This window comes from Dunckerocampus dactyliophorus, chromosome 18 (genome assembly GCF_027744805.1).
Source record: "Dunckerocampus dactyliophorus isolate RoL2022-P2 chromosome 18, RoL_Ddac_1.1, whole genome shotgun sequence".
NCBI classification, from domain to species: domain Eukaryota; kingdom Metazoa; phylum Chordata; class Actinopteri; order Syngnathiformes; family Syngnathidae; genus Dunckerocampus; species Dunckerocampus dactyliophorus.
The window spans coordinates 18,829,433-18,848,361 of NC_072836.1; the positions used below are offsets into that span (position 1 = coordinate 18,829,433).

The 18,929-nt window shown below is 41.3% G+C and overlaps 1 protein-coding gene across 3 annotated transcripts in view; it reads left to right on the forward strand.

Moving 5' to 3' along the window:
- The window catches only part of LOC129170955 (protein shisa-8), an 84,210-nt gene that overhangs the window by 33,373 nt on the left and 31,908 nt on the right, over positions 1–18,929 (forward strand). The window lies entirely within an intron of this gene.

The following is an 18,929-nucleotide window of genomic DNA, read 5'->3' on the forward strand; positions in this document are numbered from 1 at the left end:
ATTTTTGTTTATTAATATTAGTTTGGAAGGATGGAACACAATTGAAAAAGGACACACACACACACACACACACACACACACACACACACTTGTGCGAATACTTTTGTGACCTACAGTGAACTTTTACAGTTCAACTCCACCTAAGGTCACACTATTCAGAATTTGACCGACATTTTTGAGAAAAATATGCCTGTAAAATAGCACAAAACTTCGCATTTCTATCCCTGAACATGCAAAACCTCATATTAGCTAAGATTAACGACACATTTGGCTTTTTCTTTGGCTTTTTTATGACTCCGATTCTAGAAAAAGACCAGTCTCAACACGGGGTGTTAAGAGAAGATTATAGACCAGAAGTTACCTGAAATAATCTCACATCCTGCAACTTATATATCACAATATATATTATAATTGAACATGGGCTGCCTTTAAGTTAAAGTGGGGTAAAGGCTGTTTTTTTTTTTGGTGCCACCTATTGGCCGCAATAATTCATTGAGTTATGCTTGTGAAGCAGTTAGGCACACAAATTGAATGCTACAGAGCATACAGGTGAGTTTTATTCCATAGTACTTTGTAACACACTTCTGCCGTGGAGACTATGTGTCTGTAAGTAATGTGCAACTATAATATGTCGTATTTTTGACAACAGTGTTGTTTAATTAGGACACTGATTATGTCTAGCTTTGAGACTGTAGCCGCTGTGTCAGCCACTGAGTAACTATACAAACGAAAGATCTATTTTAATTCATTTGTGAATACAAAAGCTAAAGTTATGGTTAAGTTAAGTTTTGGTGTTAAAATGCAGCTGTTTGATATATTTCGACACACCAGGAGCCGTCCAAGTGTCATATTCACATATTAAAATTGGCTTCTTATTATAACATTTATTAAACATTATCCATATTCTTTTAAAAAAAAATTTTAAAAGACGTATTTCAGCTGAAAGCTGTAGCTTTAGTTTGGCTCCTTGTCGGTGTAAACATTGCCCCCTCCCTTGGGCTTCGTCCTCTCTTGTAAATGTAATGTGGTTAGGAGCAGCGCCACAGCATTCCTAAAATAAAAATAAAGAAATGATAGCTCCATCGTAAATACCGGAACACTCCAGAGTGACTTATAGTCCAGAAAATACGGTAATTCCACTTCCACATTTTACATTAACACAGGTTAATTTCTTTTTACACTTTAATAGTAAAGGATGTAAACGGTTGGACCCTGGAATAGAGTATTTGTATTTGAAGTACTTATGGGAGAAATTGCTTGCAGAGAAATCAGGCGACGGCTCATGTGTGACTTCAGAGGGTCCATTGTCGTTTGACACACCCACAGATCATGTCAGCTGTGTCTCTGTGAGACATGACGAGGCGACCAGACAGGTTCTATTTAATCGGGATGGAATTAGCCGCATTCTGGCCCCCGACCCACAGAGTGTCCCATCTGCTTTGCGCTTTTGCTAGACAATTTGACAACGCTCACACTATTCTAGCAATTTTTGAAAGCAATGTCCCCACAAAAAGAAAAAAAAAAGCGGGGATGTCAAGAGTTGTGCTCCACAAAGCGCATACACACAGCCGTGCTTAACACGCCCACGTGCTTCCAGTGGACTGAGACTGAAACTAATGAGTGTATTTCCTGAAGGCTCATTTCTGATGACTGGTGATGCTTTTTTTCTCTTTTAAAGGACAAAAGGTCTCTCTTGCCTCACATCTGCCCTCACTGTTAAACACATTAGTCATACATATTGGTCAGGGTGTATGTTAAGGTGTTATTTATGGGTGTATGGTAAATGCCATATAGCCGCATCACAAGACCCACTAAAGGAAAGTTACATAAACATCAGCACAGAGAAAACATGTCATATATGCTGGTTATCTATAATTTATGATCTTATTTTCCAACCTCCAGTGATCACACACACACACACGCACTGTTTATTCACACATGCAGACAAAAGACTCATTTTACTTTCATCTTCCCACTTACTGCTATAAACACATTTTGGCCTCATTTTCACCCCCATACCGTGCTTATTAGCGCACTTTCCTTTCTTCCCCGTCCTTCTGTTTTCTCACACTCATTTGTCACTCTATTTTACTTCCATAACATCACAATCCGGGTAAAAAAATAATAGAAAAAAAATGAGCAATGTGTCTATTTCCAAATAGAAGAAGACGCTTGTGGATAATTGTGATGCACAAAAACCACTAGAAGGAGTCACACAGAATATACAAGTTTATCATTTCAGCTCTTATGAACTCTTCCCGCTCCCTAATTGTGAGCTTTCCTTCTCTCTCGCCCGCTTTCTAACTCAGTTAAAAGCACCATGATAAATAGATCGATTTTTGGGCTCAGATCATACTACTGAGTGTGGCCGTGGAGGAAGAATGACTGCTTGTTGGCAGCGGCATAGAGGTGCAGTACACCGTAATGACAGCGAGGGCAGCAGGATGAAGTCTACCTGATCCTGCTGTGTCAGCTGTCTGTGCACAATTACCTCTCGATTAAACTCATTTCATCCTACAGGCCAATGAGATGGGGGGTGTGAAAGAGAGTCCATTATCATGCTGGAAGCCCATTTTAAGGTTTACATGAAATCAAAGCATTTGATGATCATCAATGACTGAATTTTGCCGAAATGATGAGGATGCTTCCTTTGAGGAGATGCAGTTTAGATTGTGCTGAAAAGGGAGAAGTAACCGCTAGCTTGTTCTTTGGATTAGCAATCAATTCCTGAACAATCCCAATCGGAATCAGTCTCAAATTGCACACCTTCCCAGATAGCCACTGCCTGCAAATGGATAGCATCTAGCTTTTTTTTCTTTGCACTTGCAAGGCCTTTCCGCTCAATCTCTCAACCGTCGTCCCTCGTTTATCGCGGTTAATTGGTTCCAGACCCGACCGGGATTAGTGAATTTTTGCCAAGTAGGATTCACGATTAATAAATTCGTCATTGGAGCCTAGAAAACCTGCTTTTGACCCTCTAAATGCGTATTTTACCACTTTAAAGCCCTCTAGACAGCAAATAACACCGCTATCGTCGCGTTTCCACTCCTATTACCCAATATAGTAAACATGATAAGTGATTATAAGACATAATAACTCACACATTAACATTGGGAAAGTTCCTGTTGTTGTAGTGTCTCCAACATAATGTGAGTCAATCGCTTGGCATGAAAAAAGATCGACATCAGTCAATCATCTAGCCTCGCAATAACGTTTGTCACTTGATTGATATACAGAGTAACCAGTCTGACATCCATTTGCCATACACATACACTACATGTGTAAAATAGACACTGCTGCACTACTGCTATCTTTGTTCACACCACACTGCAGCTCTTACACGCAGGCTACGAGATCTCTGCAGGCACACAAGAGACGGCCACCTCTTTAACAATACTGTAGCAATCTACCGAGCTAACTAGTTGGCCTCCCAATGATTTATTGTAACCGCAAGAAAGGGTTTGAAACTGTGCGGGAAAGAAGGACAACATATATGTACCACTTCCACATGGAAAGGGAGGAGATCTTTTTACATTCTGCATCTATGGTTGACTTTATGCAGTGCAAGTTAAGGTCAGGTAATGTCTCATCAATGTAATATTACTGACGCCTGGTGACCACAATAATAATAATCACGATAGAGTGAACCGCAAAGTGGCGAGTGATTCTTATTGTATTTGTGGATTTTGGATCATTATAGATCCAAGTCATGACAATCTATCCTGATGTTCTGATTCCAAGCAGCATACCATGCACTGTTGTGATCCGTTTAATCGTCTTCCGTTTCTTTCCCTTCCACCTGATTTCATCACAACGCCTGTTTTTGTCAGCGGAATTTGGCAAATTTTGAGACTGATTTTCTAATTCTGAGCAGCATACCTTGCCATGCATGCTGCAAATGGCCTTCAGTCTTGTGACTACTGCAGCATTATATTGGAAATGACTTTCATTGCCTCCGTGGATGCCTTCTTCACTTGGAGCACAACCCAGTGTCTGCCCAGTCAGGAACAGCTTTGAAGGTATATCATGCAGGGATAGCAGCAGCAGCAACAATATGGGAAGATTACCGTGCCTTCCTGGTTAGCCCCAAAAAATACACCAAATAAGATCTTTAGCAAATGAAAACCGGAGCCATATCCTCGTTTCCTACAAGCATGCACTTTCCCCACTTCTCAGCTCATTTTGAAGCAGAGGTATTTTTGATACCGCGTAAGAGATGAAGAGTGGTATAAAAACTGTCGGATGCACAATTTTAAGACTGTTTGGGAGCGAGATGGGGTGAAAAGACAAAAGTAGAAATCAGCAAATTAGGACAGAGAAGATGAAGGTAGAAAAAAAAAAACAGAGGGTCAAGCAGGAGGGGTGAAGCGAGACAAGCAAAGAGAGAGCTGATAGAAGAGCCAACATGCTGCTAGCTGTGAGGGGGACAGCTGGTCAGCTGCTGCTCTGCTCTGCTCTCTTCTAGTGTGGAGAGCTGCCCTCAGGACAGCCACCCTGTTCCACACACACATGCACACCTGCTCACACAGTTTTACACACCCCCATACTCACAATCTCCTCGCAGATGGTTGCATGTATACATACAAACAACAAACTGCACCCCAAGCTTGCATCACCTGAACACATCACAGGCAGGCATACACAAGTGCACGCACTTTATGCCCTTTACTTCCGTGATATAAAGCAGCCAGTGAGTTTAGTGATGCCCAAGTGGAGATGTGAGATAGTGGTTGTGATAACAACAGGGTGGGAATAAGTACAAATAAGAATTATATAGATGAGATGAAGAAGGTTGATGAGATGTAAACAGTGAGTGGTCGTTTCAGCACCATGGACAGTGCCTATGACTCTTACACGAACAACTACCATATTTCCTCAAACCACAGCCCCCGGTGGCGCAATAATCACTGGGCACGTCAACCACTTCAACAAATACAGGCCTCGTTTCAAATGAATGCCCCCATTTTTCTCCTCCAGAAAAGCGACATGATTGAAATAGCTGCTAATAGGTGAATTTAGGGGAAAACTGACAAGAAGAGAGCGTGCCTTTGCTGGACAGGGGAGGAAGAAAGGGAAAGAAAGTTTGAGAGTTTGATACAAAGTATATTTATTATAATGCATTGTATTATCATTTTTTAATAAATTAAAATGTAGAACAACAAAAACTAGAAGAAATTTCAGTTTCTCATACATTTTTGTTTGGTGAGAGTGTTTTCTAATGTCAAGCATGGTTGTCAAGCAACCAAAAAAGGTTGTAAAACACTGCTGTAATAAATGCCTTACCTCTAATAAACACGTATGCTCTCTGCATTTGAGGAAATCAACACCGTTGGCCTCTTTTGGATGAAGCTAAACTTGAAGGTACATTTCTAACCTTCTGCAGAAATGTGCAATATAAGATGGAAGCATCCCAGCTACATTCATGCGAAAGTGATGATGCACCCTTTATGTAACCATAAAAATACTGCTCTACATGCAAAAACAAAAATGATAGGAAGCTTATTTTGGACTTATTTCAAATCTCTGGTTTTAACAGTCCTGTAGAGTGCTGATGTTACAGTATGAGTTCAGAGGTAGTTTGGGTGATTCACATTTTGTTGATGTCCCCCACGGGTGCACTGCTTTTGGGCAAGTGTGAGCACAGCAACTGCAATGCAAGGTTGAGGCTAAAACATTTTACACGGGTTTTAACTTCTGGTACGGCTGCTGGTGAGGTAGATGCTAAAACATGACAAAACATGTGTAAGTCTCTTATGTACATGCCTATCTATGAGCAATATGCATGCTTCATGAAACATAAACAAGCAAATGTCAAGAATGGGAGTCTGTGCCCTACTTGTTGTGGCATCCCCCATGCAGTGACTCCCTGCAGTGTCTTATAAAAGGTAGCATGCACATGTTATCCTCATTCAGCACTTCAGGTAACCTTCACGCAAACAAACAATGTCCCCTCTGTCACGGAGTAAAGGGATGCGCTCCACTTCTACACTGGAAGGCCTCCTCTAAGACGGATTTGCATTTGTGGGGCATCATTTGCATACAATCACCGTTAGAGGGAGAAGGGTTAGGATACACAGGTAGAAGAAGAGAATGTGCGATTCCATCAATAGACGATGAGTGTTGGACGTGAGATGGGAATCAGCGTGATGAGAAAATGAGTATCATGGGATCCTGCAGGATGGCTCTTAAGTGGAAAGACAAGAACAGTCGAGGCAGGGGGGTTGTGTGTTTAAAGCATCGGCGTGTTTGTTTACATCAGCACGCCCTTGAATACCACGGAGTGTCATCAGAGTGCCACATGGGGCCCGTGCCAATTATATCCTCTGCAAGCTCAATGACACCCCGCCACAGAGACAGCATGAGACGCAGAGGGGCATTAATACATTAGGAATTATTTCTATATGTACGTGCGAGATGCTCATACATGCATGAAAGCATTTAGCTTTGCATGACGGGAAGCCAACTTGCCTTTTACCCCAGTTATTAGTTGGGGTTCAACAATACAGAAAATTCACGGCTCGGTTGGCTATTTTTTCAATGCAAAAAAATGTATTTTGTACCAAATGTTGCAGTACATTTTTTTAAACATGCAACTTTGTGTATGTGGTGCAGCTATTTTCTGCTTTACATACTTAGAATTTAGAACCATATACCATCTTGTAAGCGTAATAATAAAATCAAAGTAAAATAAATCAAATAAAATCAATAATTCACGGGTCAATTCAATATGGCAATGAAGACAATAATTCTGTCCATAGATTCAGTAGAATTTCACACTACGCAGCCTTCATTATTTTCACAGTTCACGTATACGAATAAGAATATTTTTCAATTTATCATAAAATAACAGCAACAATAACAAATAAGTGTAGAAAAAACACATTTCCGTAATGGAGTTCAGGGCGCATGGGACAATTGACTTTTTTTTAAGTTTTGCATGGAACTAGCCGCTACAATGCAATGTATGTGCATCTTACCGCTGAGTTGTTTTATTGGGAATTTGGATAATGAAGATATAAAAAAAAAATGCAGTTTTGCATGCCGCTTGAGACGCCATCTGCCGCCAACCACAACAGAAGCCACTGATTGCTTCCGCCTGCGGCTCACGCTGTGTTGGAATCAGTCCCTTAAAATATAAGATACTTGAGAACTTGAGGGGTGGCAGCCAAACCAGGTGAGAAGCACTGCTGTAGTATATATCATGGATAAAGCATAAAGTGCAATACTAGTTAATTATTTCCAAAATGTAAACAAACCTAAAGCTCTTCAAGTGCCCCAATAAACTGATCATTGTAAAAAAAGTAAACTTTTATTGGGCAGACTGGAAGGCAGAACTGTGTAAATGCATCATTTACATATTCTCCTGCATTAAAGATGACTTAGAAAGAATTGGGGCCATAACACTCGTTTATATGCTCACCAACAAACGGACCATATCATTTAATGACTTCCCTGGCCTTTTTGTTTCTGTCGATGAATGTATTGTCCCATTGTGTTGTACAGGACATGCTGATGGCTGGTTAAATCAGGTATAAGTCAGGCTAACACTCTTCAACGGCATCACTGGCTTTATTCTCGCACTATCTTCTCCTTTCATGTCTCATTTTGCCCTCTCCACTTCCCTCTCATTAGCTGGCCTTCTTCACTCATCCGCTGCCTCCTCTCAGCTCATGGCTCTGCTTCCCCCTCGCAGGCGTTCTCTGCGGTTCTTTCCTCTCACTCTGTCCCCTCCGCTTCCATCTCGCCCTCTCTTCTTTCCTTCATTGTCTGACTGAGCTGTCTGATCCCCTGCTCCTACTGAGCACTAAGAAGGTCGTCCACGAGTGATCGCAGAGCTACAGTGAGTAGATTTGATGAGTTTTATGGACTTCAAAGCCAACTTTTGGAGTTTTTGGAACAGCACCTTGCAGCAATAAAGCCAAAAGACAATGATTTAGTTAAAAGCGTGATCATCTCACAGAGGTAATGGAATTATAGCAACTACAAAACTGTACTACCATATTTTACAGACTATAAAATGCACTGGACTATAAGTCACATTTACCGGTATTTATGACAGAGCTATCGTCAGAACAGCTTTTTTATTTTTTTATTTTAGGAGTGTCATGGTGCTGCTCCTAACAACATTAAATTCACAAGAGAAGAATACAAAGCCAAACAGAGTGGCCAATGCTTACAACAGGAGACAAACTAAAACTACAAAAGCTGAAATCATTTGTTAAAGTACAGTAATCCTTTGTTTGTCGTGATTAATTGGTTTCAGACCCAACCATGGTAAGTGAAATTCCGCAGAATAGGATTCCTTATTTATAAATGGAATATTTTTGCAGTTAGAGCATAGAACACCTGACATGAACTAACACCCCTATAGTCACCTTTACACTCGTATTACCCAATATAGTAGGCATAATAAGAGAAAATAATCCATTTCAAACATAAATAAGACTTATACTCAGGTGGGTTGCTGTAAATGTGTGTCTGTGCTAGGAAAGCAGAGAGGCCGGCAGATAGGAAGTGACGTCAGGGGTTCAGAGATATCATTATTGTGTAATATTGCACTACAAATTGGAAGTTAACCGTTCTGTATTATTTATTTATTCTTATTCTATTTTCTTATTTTTCTTTTCTTACTTTTATGATTTTTGGACAGCTGCTTGAATGAGAACTCCTCTGGGAGATTAATAAAGTATCTATCTATCTATTTTTCTATCTATCCATAGCTTGGCGTGGGTTACGACCATAACAGTAGACCGTGCTTTTGTTAGGAATTTCTAGTAGGGATTATTGTACCTTTTTTGAGATCATTCAAACCTGCAGTAAAAGTTGTTCTGGCAATCAGGTCTGGCACTTATGTGTCACGCCGTGAACTTGGTTGGACCCAAAAAGGCAGCCAAGCAGGGTGGTGTCAAAAAGGAAGTCCTTTAACCGTGTAAGTAAAGGAAGAAGCTGGCCGGCAAGAATGCGTCTGGAAAGGTGACGATGGCTTGTGGCTTGAGTCCATGAAGGTCAATCAAACGACGCCTTCCTGCTGCCACAGGTGTGACTAAACAGAGGCAGCTCTGATTAGGAACACCTGTGGCTCATTTGGTAGCACCCATCAAGGTGGCCCAGGGTCTAAAATGAGAAAAACATGAGAAACCAAACCCAAAACAAACAGAAACCAATAAGTAGCTCACCTGCAGCACCAGAGTGGCGTCACTGCAGAGCGACACTTATGTGTCTGACCGTACATTACAGTAACGTTACTGACATCTAGTGACCAGTGTAGAATACTACATATCATTCACAGTCTTTCAATGAGTCTTCTGAATGCCTTATATTTGTATTTTAGTTCATTAAACCATTTTTATGCTTGAAAATGCTTAATTAAGGCAAGAACTATGTAAAATGTGCTTCAATATGAATATTTCTGGCTAATAATACACCGTTTTCAACCACAAAATAGAACTGAAATGTCCAGTTGCGATGGGTTCAATGCCCTGAGAATACAGTGACCCGGATGAATGAGAATATTCACATGCTTATCTGTAATGATCATATTCATCATGTGCATGAGCTGTACGTCAGTTTGTAGCAAGACGTGGTGTACAGGAAGGAAGTCAAAGTACAAATGGTAAGGTCGAAAAAATAAGCGAAGCAACTGTTACCTGCAGTTGGATGGATATTGTATTCAGTATATTGTGTGTACACGTTGATCCAATATTTTCCTCACACATGCCAAGGACACTAGACCCCAGTCTGTGGCCACACACGCACACACACACACACACACACACACACACACACACACACACACACACATCACGCAGTATAGACAGAGTCAGTGACAGCCATGATATAAACTGGAGAACTGAAGCTCAGTAGAAACAAATGACAGCAAAGGCGACATTGTTGTCACCATTGGATGTACTGGGGTGTGTGTTGTACCTTTGATGTGTATTGCTGAAGTCAGGAGGGCCTTGGTGTCTGACTCACCTCCTCCAGCAATCCTGAGGGTCCACTAACCCATCATAGACTGACACGTTCCTGCACATTTAAAGAAGTGTGCGCCCTTTTTCCCTGCTGCGTGTGCATGTAAAGGCACTTAGCCGTGCTGCATGTGCAGGCAGGTGATGTGTGTCAGGGGCCAGAGAGCGCATAAAGCAGCGTGTGCGTTTGTGTATGTGCGTGGACACCGATATGAGCTGCTGAGAGGTGCAGCATGTGGCGATACGTTAAACTGCCTGGATTAGCCCCCACTGCTGCAGGCCGACTGATAGTGTTAATGTTATGGAGGGAAAGGGCGGGACGGCGCTCCATTTTGGCATCGTTATCATACCATAATGAGCCATAACCCCAGTCATAAGGGGACTCGATGATTTCTCGCTTAATGTGTCAGGCTAAGTGTGGCCCGTGTGCTGACTTGCAGGAAAGGGGGGTGATGGAAAAGAAGCACATTAAGGGGAATTCCAACAAATAAAGTGCTTTTACAAGGTATAAAAAACATGATCCCTTATGAGTAGATTACAATGTTTACGCTACCTGCTAAGATTAAAGTCGAACTCATAGAGAAACACACATCCACACACACACACACACTCACATACTGTACATACATATACTGTATACATATACTGTATAAATACATAATAGTCACTCATTTATCACAGTTAAAGGGAGGTTTTTTTGACATGAAGTTGGATGACATCCCCATCAGCAGTGTAGTTCATCAACAGTGACTTTCCCCCCACTTGGTCCCGTGAGCGGAGTTCTGCTCGGATTTCGGTGATGAGGAAGATGGTTCCAGTTAATTGGTGGGGCCACGTAAGTAAAGAGTTTGGCTTCTCAAAACAGTATGCATTCAAAAGAGGAATACATTTGCATCACAAAAATGCCTCTTCGAAAAAAATCGCTCGGGCGTTACTTTCTCTCCTGTCGTATCACTGCGCACTATGTGTCCCACAGTGTTTACATGCGGAACACATACACAACAGTGGACACGCAATCCATGATATATAATATGTATAATATAATCCATTATATTGTTTTGAGAAGCCAAACTGTTTACCAATTTGGCCCTAACAACTAACCGGAACTACGGTCCTCATCACTGTTGATGCTAATGAGGATGTCATACAACTTCATGTCAAAAAAATCTGAACTATCCATTTAATTCCAGACCGTTTAATTCCAGACCCCACCGTGAATTCCCACAAAGTAGGATTTCTTCTTTAGAAATGGAATGTTTTTGTAGTTACAGCATAGAAAACCTGTTTACAACCTTCTAAATACTGTTTTTAACATTACTAGAGCCTTCTAGACATGAAATAACACCCCTATAGCCACCTTTATATTCACATTTATAATCAGAGAAAATAAGACAATAAGCCATTTAGGACAAAAATCTATGTGTGTTGCAATAAATGTGTTCCAGATGTGTGGAGGACAGGAAGTGTGGTCGGCGTACAGAGTTGAGTTTTAGCTTGGCGTGGGTTACAGCGGCAACAGTAGCCCGTGTTATTATCATTACTATGAGTATTTTTATTATTGTGCCTGAGAGAATGGAAACCTGCACTAAAAGCCTGTTGTGCCAGCAATCAAGTCTAGCGCTTATATGTTTCATTAAAATAGCATACAGCCATAGAATACTACATATCAATTTCAATGAGTCTTCTGAATGCCTTCTTATAGTATTTTAGTTAATTTCATCATTTTTATGCTGGAAAATACTTAGTTTGTGCAAAAAATATGTACAAATATGCTTAAATATGCATATTTCTTTTTACCAGTAGGTTGTATTCAACCACGAAACAGCATGATTTATTAATTCATATAATTTTCAAAAACCGCCATAGAGTGAAGCTGAAAAGGCAAACGGCAATGTGGCGAGGGGAGACTGCAAATATAGATTTCCACACTTCCAAATACGTTATGATGCAATGAAGCAATTGCCAATGACTGGTGAATAAATGGCAATGATAACAGTAATAAAGGTGCCAGGTTTGCACCGCTCATGATGAAATGAGCCCAATAGTCAAACCAATAAGAAGTAATGAGGGAGGATATGCCTTTAATAACCTTGTCTCCTTGTGTTTGTCAGGGTCGAGCTGAAACGGATGTGGTTTTTGCCAAAGAAGGTTGGCGTGTGTTTGTGTTTGCGTGTGCACGTGCGTGTGTGTGTCGCCACCAGCTGAGCCAAATGATGCTTTCACATATCTGATGGAAATCAATCTCAACAGAGATATTGAGCCAGTGTTCTTAGAAAGCAGTCCTGGGGTCGTGGCAGTAACCACACTTCTATCGTTGTGAGGACACTTCACTGACTTGTTGTTGTGTATCTCACACTTCTAAAACCTAAGCTCAAATTTAGCCTTTAAAACGGCCTCTTGAAGCAGTAAAACTCGACTGTGATACAGATATGACATTAGGTACGTCTACAGTCGCGAGTGAAAAAGTTCTTGAGTGTTAAAATAAGAGGAAACGTTTTTTGAGGTGCCGTAGAGCTGTACTATTTGTCAGTTTAATTCCAGCGTCCATCAGAACAAAGTATTGGGGCTGCAACTCATGATTATTTACTGAGTCAATTCATCTGAAGCTTGTTATTTCAATTCATCGAGTAATCTGTTACGCCCTAGACCAGGGGTCTGCAACCTGCGGCTCTTTTATCCTTCTGCTGCGGCTCCAGCTGGTTGATGATTCTGACGCCGTCAAGAGCCTTTCGAAGTTGAACGGGAAATTCTCCGTCAAAGTACTAGGGCTAATATTTCCTGGTGATTCATCTGTGTGGGAAACCATGACGCTGGTCAACTATTTCGCTTGTTAGCTTACCCTGTCGCTAGTGAACAATGGCAACTAAAGCGATATGGGGAGTGGTACTGGAACTGGAACTAATCAATGTGTTACAACACTTTTATTGCAAATGTTGAGCTGAAATCGGTGGAAAAGGCATTAGAAACATGACTAATGGCCAGGTGGCAACAGGTGTGGCTCGTCACTCCGCCAGGAAGACAGAAAAGGAATGAGACAATACACTTAAGGAAACTACCATACTGTATATTCCGGATTATAAATCACACTTTTTTCATGGTTTGGTTGGTCCTGTGACTGATACTCCGGAGCGACTTATCTACTGTATGTGCTTTCCACACTGACGTGTGTGCCAGCATCTGCTACTCCTATCACTCCTGTACCACTGAAAGTTTGCAATGTAAACATCAACTTATAAAGACAACTGAGAAAGATGGAACCCAAATGCCCCCAAAAAGAAATTCATATTCTGCAGATTACAAGCTGCAGGTAAACTAGTTATGTTATGTTGTTTAGGTTATAGTTACCTGAATAAGTGTTAATATATTACGTTGACATACCTCCGATAAATGTTATGTTAACAGATGCATATTTAGCCTGTTGTTCTCCATTTTATTGTTATTACTTCCAAGATGAAATGTCTGTTCTTGGTCTCGGATTTTATCAAATAGATTTCCCCCCAAATATGCCACTTGTAGTGCAGTGCGACTTTTATGTTTTTTTACTTCTTCACTGTGGATTTTTAGCTTGTGCGACTCTGGAGCGACTTATATGTAGCGTTACCTACAATTTAGTGGTCAGATAGGTTGTCTATCACTGTCAAAGCTGATGCGTGTGAATATTTTGTTTTGCTTAAAACAATGATGACTAAGGGAAGTAGAAAACGTGCATATTTGAAAGGAGGATATTAACACTTTTAAATTAAAAAAAGATGAATCGAGTACCAAAAAAAATTGTCCATTGATTGGATAATCGATTAATCATCGATTAATTGTTGCAGCGCTACTAAGTATTTGTTTTTGACACAACTGTCGTGGTGAATCTCATTAGATTGGGCAGGTGTATCTAATGTTGTGGCCGTACAAACGAGAAGCCACAATCTGGCCTGCTCACATGTGAGCGCCCGATGGACGCATGTGACGCAAACCCACATCCACTCCCTCTCGTTTCCCTATCTGTCAGGCACACGCACAACGCGACATCACATCAAATCATCTCAGCGAGCGTGTTTAACCTAATCACACTCAGCCATGCGTGAACCTCAGATGGGGGGGATTCAGGTCTGTTATGACAGCCGATGTGCTGTGTGACAGCCACGGGCTTTCGAGAGCACCGACCGACAGCCTGCTTTTTAATACACACGCGCTGGAACTGTAAGACCTGTGCACAGCAACGGCGGAGACGGAGATGTGGGTCGGAGCAGGAAGCCAAGACTTCCAGGCAGACCAGAGTGACTAATTGTCTCTTTCATTTCCATGGCGGTAAATAGTGAGCAGACGCACACTGGGATGCATTCAATCAGACTTGTCCTTTGAAACATCTCCAAGGAATGTGTTGTTTTCAGTTCAATTGTAAGAGAAAACAATGAGCAAAAGTGTGCACTTGAGACACCAAGCATGCACAATACAGCATTAAAACACACGGGTATTTTATGTCGCCTGTGGAAACAATACAGTTCTTTTACAAATAAATCCCAACGCTATTCGTAGCCATAAATAACACAATAGTCATCCAGTGTCAGCTTTAAAAGCAGGTTAGCTTTTGGATGTGTCCAAAGAATGAGTTCTAAATTGCATCACCACGTTTGTTTCACTTCCATCTGTGATGATTCGCTGACATATCAAACCAACTATATAATATAAGGCACGTGTGTCATACTCAGGCTTGGGGGCCAAATCCGGCCCATGCTGCAATTTCACCCGGCCCACGGAAGGAAAATAGCATTGAGTTGGCCCGCCTCACAGACCTTATCAAACAAAGTACTTACAGAGATCTGAGTAAGTAAACTACTCCTTCAGCATTTTGATTTTAAAAATGGAAACAACACAAAATTCACAACCATTCTTAATAAGGGTGCCAGATTCAGACCAAAAGTCAAAATAATTTAACTGTAGATGACTATGAACGGCATGACTTTAACTATTACACCCTGTCTGTACAAAATACCACCTTAAAGAGGTATAAGAAATCAAAAGTGATCATTTTAACTACAGCAAAGCATGCTGGGGAATGCACAATCCGGCCATTCCACACATCTCACGGATTGTGATGTTTTTGTGTTGATGTAAAATTCTGTAGCTTTTGCCCGACATTGAGAGAATGATGAAGAGGTGGTCGATCAACAATCACTTTATTGATTCAAACAACTACGCCGAAACAACCACAGTCGGAAAGTAGAAATTTCAAGCAGGAACGAATGGACACAAAAAAAAATACACATTTCCTCCACTCCGATGTAAACAAATGTCCATATGGGTGGGGGGGGGGTAATGTCCAGTTCGGCCCACAACCTAAAGTAGGCTTTGCGTTTTGGCCCCCTGTGCGATTGACTTTGACACCCCTGATATAAGGCAACCCCTTTTTCTCATTTTTTGGAAAAGGTAATTTTTTAAGGCAAAATATGTCATTTTTTAAATAATACTTTCAATATCAGTGAAATAACAATTGGTAGGTTAAATTACGGGGCATGAAAATGTTTTTACAGTCCACGCTGTCATGAAAAAAATCAGACACAGGTCACATAGGAGCAAAAAAAACCCGGAATTGATTACATATTTCTGCTTCCGGTTATGTTGGATATTTGTCAAGCAGCATCCTCATCCAGACACCATATGGTGAACCATCAATTCCAATAACAGAAGGATGTTCAGTGCATCTGCACCGGAATGCTTTCTTCCAGGGAAGAGGTGACCTTGACAGTACCCTTGTATTCACACCTGGAAATTACACGCTTTCAATGTTGGGATTCACAATCTTCTCCGAAAGGCAGACCACCGAGGGGAGGTGGTGGCGTGTTCTTCGGTACAAGCTAACATGGGAAAGTTGTTTGTCGCTGCTTTCTCTGCTCACATATTGATGCTCTGAGACACATGGCTGCCTTTTGTGTAAAGCTGTCTCCCAGTCGCATCCAAACATCCCACGCAATGCGTTTAAGATTCTTGTAGGTTCCGAGGACAAGAATTATGACGTGACTAGTGTGTAAAATGAATGAAGGTAGCGTTAGGCGGTGGATTTAACCATGAAGTAGTTCTATTTCATATGCCCGAGAGCCTCATGCTAAAAAAGGTTTATAAGAAGTTGTGTGACAACAGACAGCTCCCATTTCATGGGAATTAAATGAAACATTGTTCTTGTAGCCCTTTACAGACGATGTAAACCATATTTGTACTCTGATTAGTCCTGAAAAAGTGGATTATTACATTACTGATTGTAATACTGATGTTTGATTTTTAACATAATATACATTTCATGTCTATTTATCCAATATTATTTATGAGTAGAAGAGCGGGTGGCTGGAGCCGACCCTTGACCCCTGACCAATTGCAACAGAGTAGGCGTGGTTGGGGAGGAAACTGCGGAACCTGAGCATGTCAGCCAAGAGGAGAAGAATGCAGATTTAACATGTACACAACTTGAGATTTATGGAGTATTTTATTTAAATTACCTTCCTATAGTGCCCCACTGGGATCCAACATCATTTTAAAAGCCCCTAAAATGAGGATACGGCCCCTTTAATGACTTCTATGTTGCAGGACTCCAAACACCCAGCTGAACTTCTCCTCGTTTACCCGGCCTAGATGAGTACATTTCCACAAAGTAGGATTCTTTATTGATAAATGAAATATTGTCCTAGTTAGAGCGTCGAAATCCTGTCTACGACCTAAATACAGTTAACATTATTAGAGCCCTCGAGACATGAAATAACACCCCTATAGTCACCTTTACACTCCTATCACCCCACACAGTAGACATAAGAGAAAATAAGAACTTTAATACATAAGTTAAAACTTGTGCTCATGTGTGTTGCTGTAAAAGTGTTACAGGAAGTGGCTGTCAGGGGTTCAGAGTTTTAGCTTGGTGTGGGTAGCCCGTGTCGGGGATTATTGCGCCTGTTGGGAAATAATTCAAACCTGCAATAAAATTTACCCAAAATTAATTTACCCATTTTTATGCATGGGAATGCTTAATTTAGGCCAAAAATATGTAAAATGTGCTTAAATATGCATTTTTTGTCTAATAGGCCGTATCCAACCATGAAGCAGCATGACTTATTCATATATTTTTGAAAAACCATGCTAGAGTGAAGCCGTGAAATCTAAAGCGTGAAGTGGCGAGGGATTACTGTATGTTCCTTTTTCCTGTAGACGCATTCTAGTTTCTCATAAATTCCATTTTGTAAACAAATAAGAGACAGGATTTGTTCACTTTAAATTACAAAACCACGTTTTGTATGCTTGTGGCGGACGCATAGCAAAATAAGAAAAGCCACTCCTATTCAGGGTGAAAGAATGAGATAATGACAAGAAAGAGGGAAGAAGAGTAAAGACACAGCAGAGAGAAAGTGCAGTATTGTTCCCTGGCGTCTTCTGCGCTATTGATCTTCGCTTGTTGCTTGGAGAGTTTCAGTGAGACCAGGGCGAGTGCTGACACAGCCATCACAGTGCATTATGGGGGATCAAAGAGAGGCCACCGATGGCCACCACGCCGGAGCCTGATGGCCGCTGGATGATTGAGTGTGGAGGAGAGAAAGCAAAAGACAAGTACTAACGCCGATGCCCATTGAAGCGCACTCTGCTAAACAGGATTTTCAATCACGGCCAGTCTGTGGTGGTGTCGCCATCTCTCAGCATCGCCCTGGGAGAGATGCTCCATTAGACAGATGTGGATGTGGGAGCGCAGGAGAAGAAATTAAGAAAAGTGATGAGAGCTGGGATGCTAAAAATAAGAAGATATGGGAGACGCAATGTGTTAGTAGTGGGTGTAATAAGTGTACGCATGCAGGCATATGTTTGAGTGTGAGTGTGTGCGTGTGTGAGTGTGTGTGTGTGTGTGTGTGAGTGTGAGTGAGACAGATGGAGGCAAGAGGGTGACAATGAGGTGAGAAACATTGTGAGAATCAGGGAGAGAAACTCGAAAGAGAAAGTGAGAAGGATGACAAGAGCGAGCTGCATCCAGCTAAGAAGTCTGTTGGTAGTGAAATCTGTAATTAGTCTTAGTCTCGTGTGTGTGTGCGTGCGTGCGTGCGTGCGTGTTAGTGTGAGAGAGAGAAATGTCACTGGACAGCTTCCATGTGCTGGCTGCAGAGCGGAGCAAGAGAAATGTCAAGCATGGAGAAACTGCTGACGTCTCTCAAACTGCGCGTGCACGCCTGTGCTTGTGCGTGTCTTTTCTCTGCGTCATTTTGTTGAGAATTTCCAGACATGCGCACATATGTTCATAAATAACATTTCCCCGACCTCAAATATTCAGCGACTATTTTTTCTTGTATTTTGTAGCAAACAAAAGCTTGAAGTGTGTTACTGACTTGCAGCCCAAAAAGATAAGAATGGATTCATAACCCCATCGTGTCTGTACAGCAGTAGCATGGCCCAGCTGTGGCTTGCACCCGCTTCCCGAGCACATCTCAGCTCTTTGAGAGAGCTTTAGCTTTATTTAGCACCTAACGACCGTACTGACCCAAATATGAAACAACCCTGAATGTAAAATGACCCCTTTTTTGTTTTTTTTGTAAAAAACTGTAACACACAAACAAAGACAAAATGAATATATTGTTTAAAAGCTGATATTTTCAGTATCGGTGAACTCATATTGCATTTATCATATTCTACTCCTCACTCGAGCTGCAACAGTGAATTGATATGCAATCAGTGTGGCCAACGCATCTTGAGATATTTTGTTATTTTTCTCCATGTGTGTCGAGATCTTACTCCCTCATGGTCACCACAACTACATTCTCTACAAACAAACAAAAATGCAGCCATTTGGGGAACACCAAAAATCGCACAGCCGAAAATGTGTACGTCCGGTTGTGACCGAGGTTCTGTAAGCAACTGAGCCGGAGCTCTTGCTTTTGTCCACAAGCATTTCCCCATTGCTCTCTCCTTTACTTAAAGCTGTGAAGACTAACATCACTTCCCTTCCTG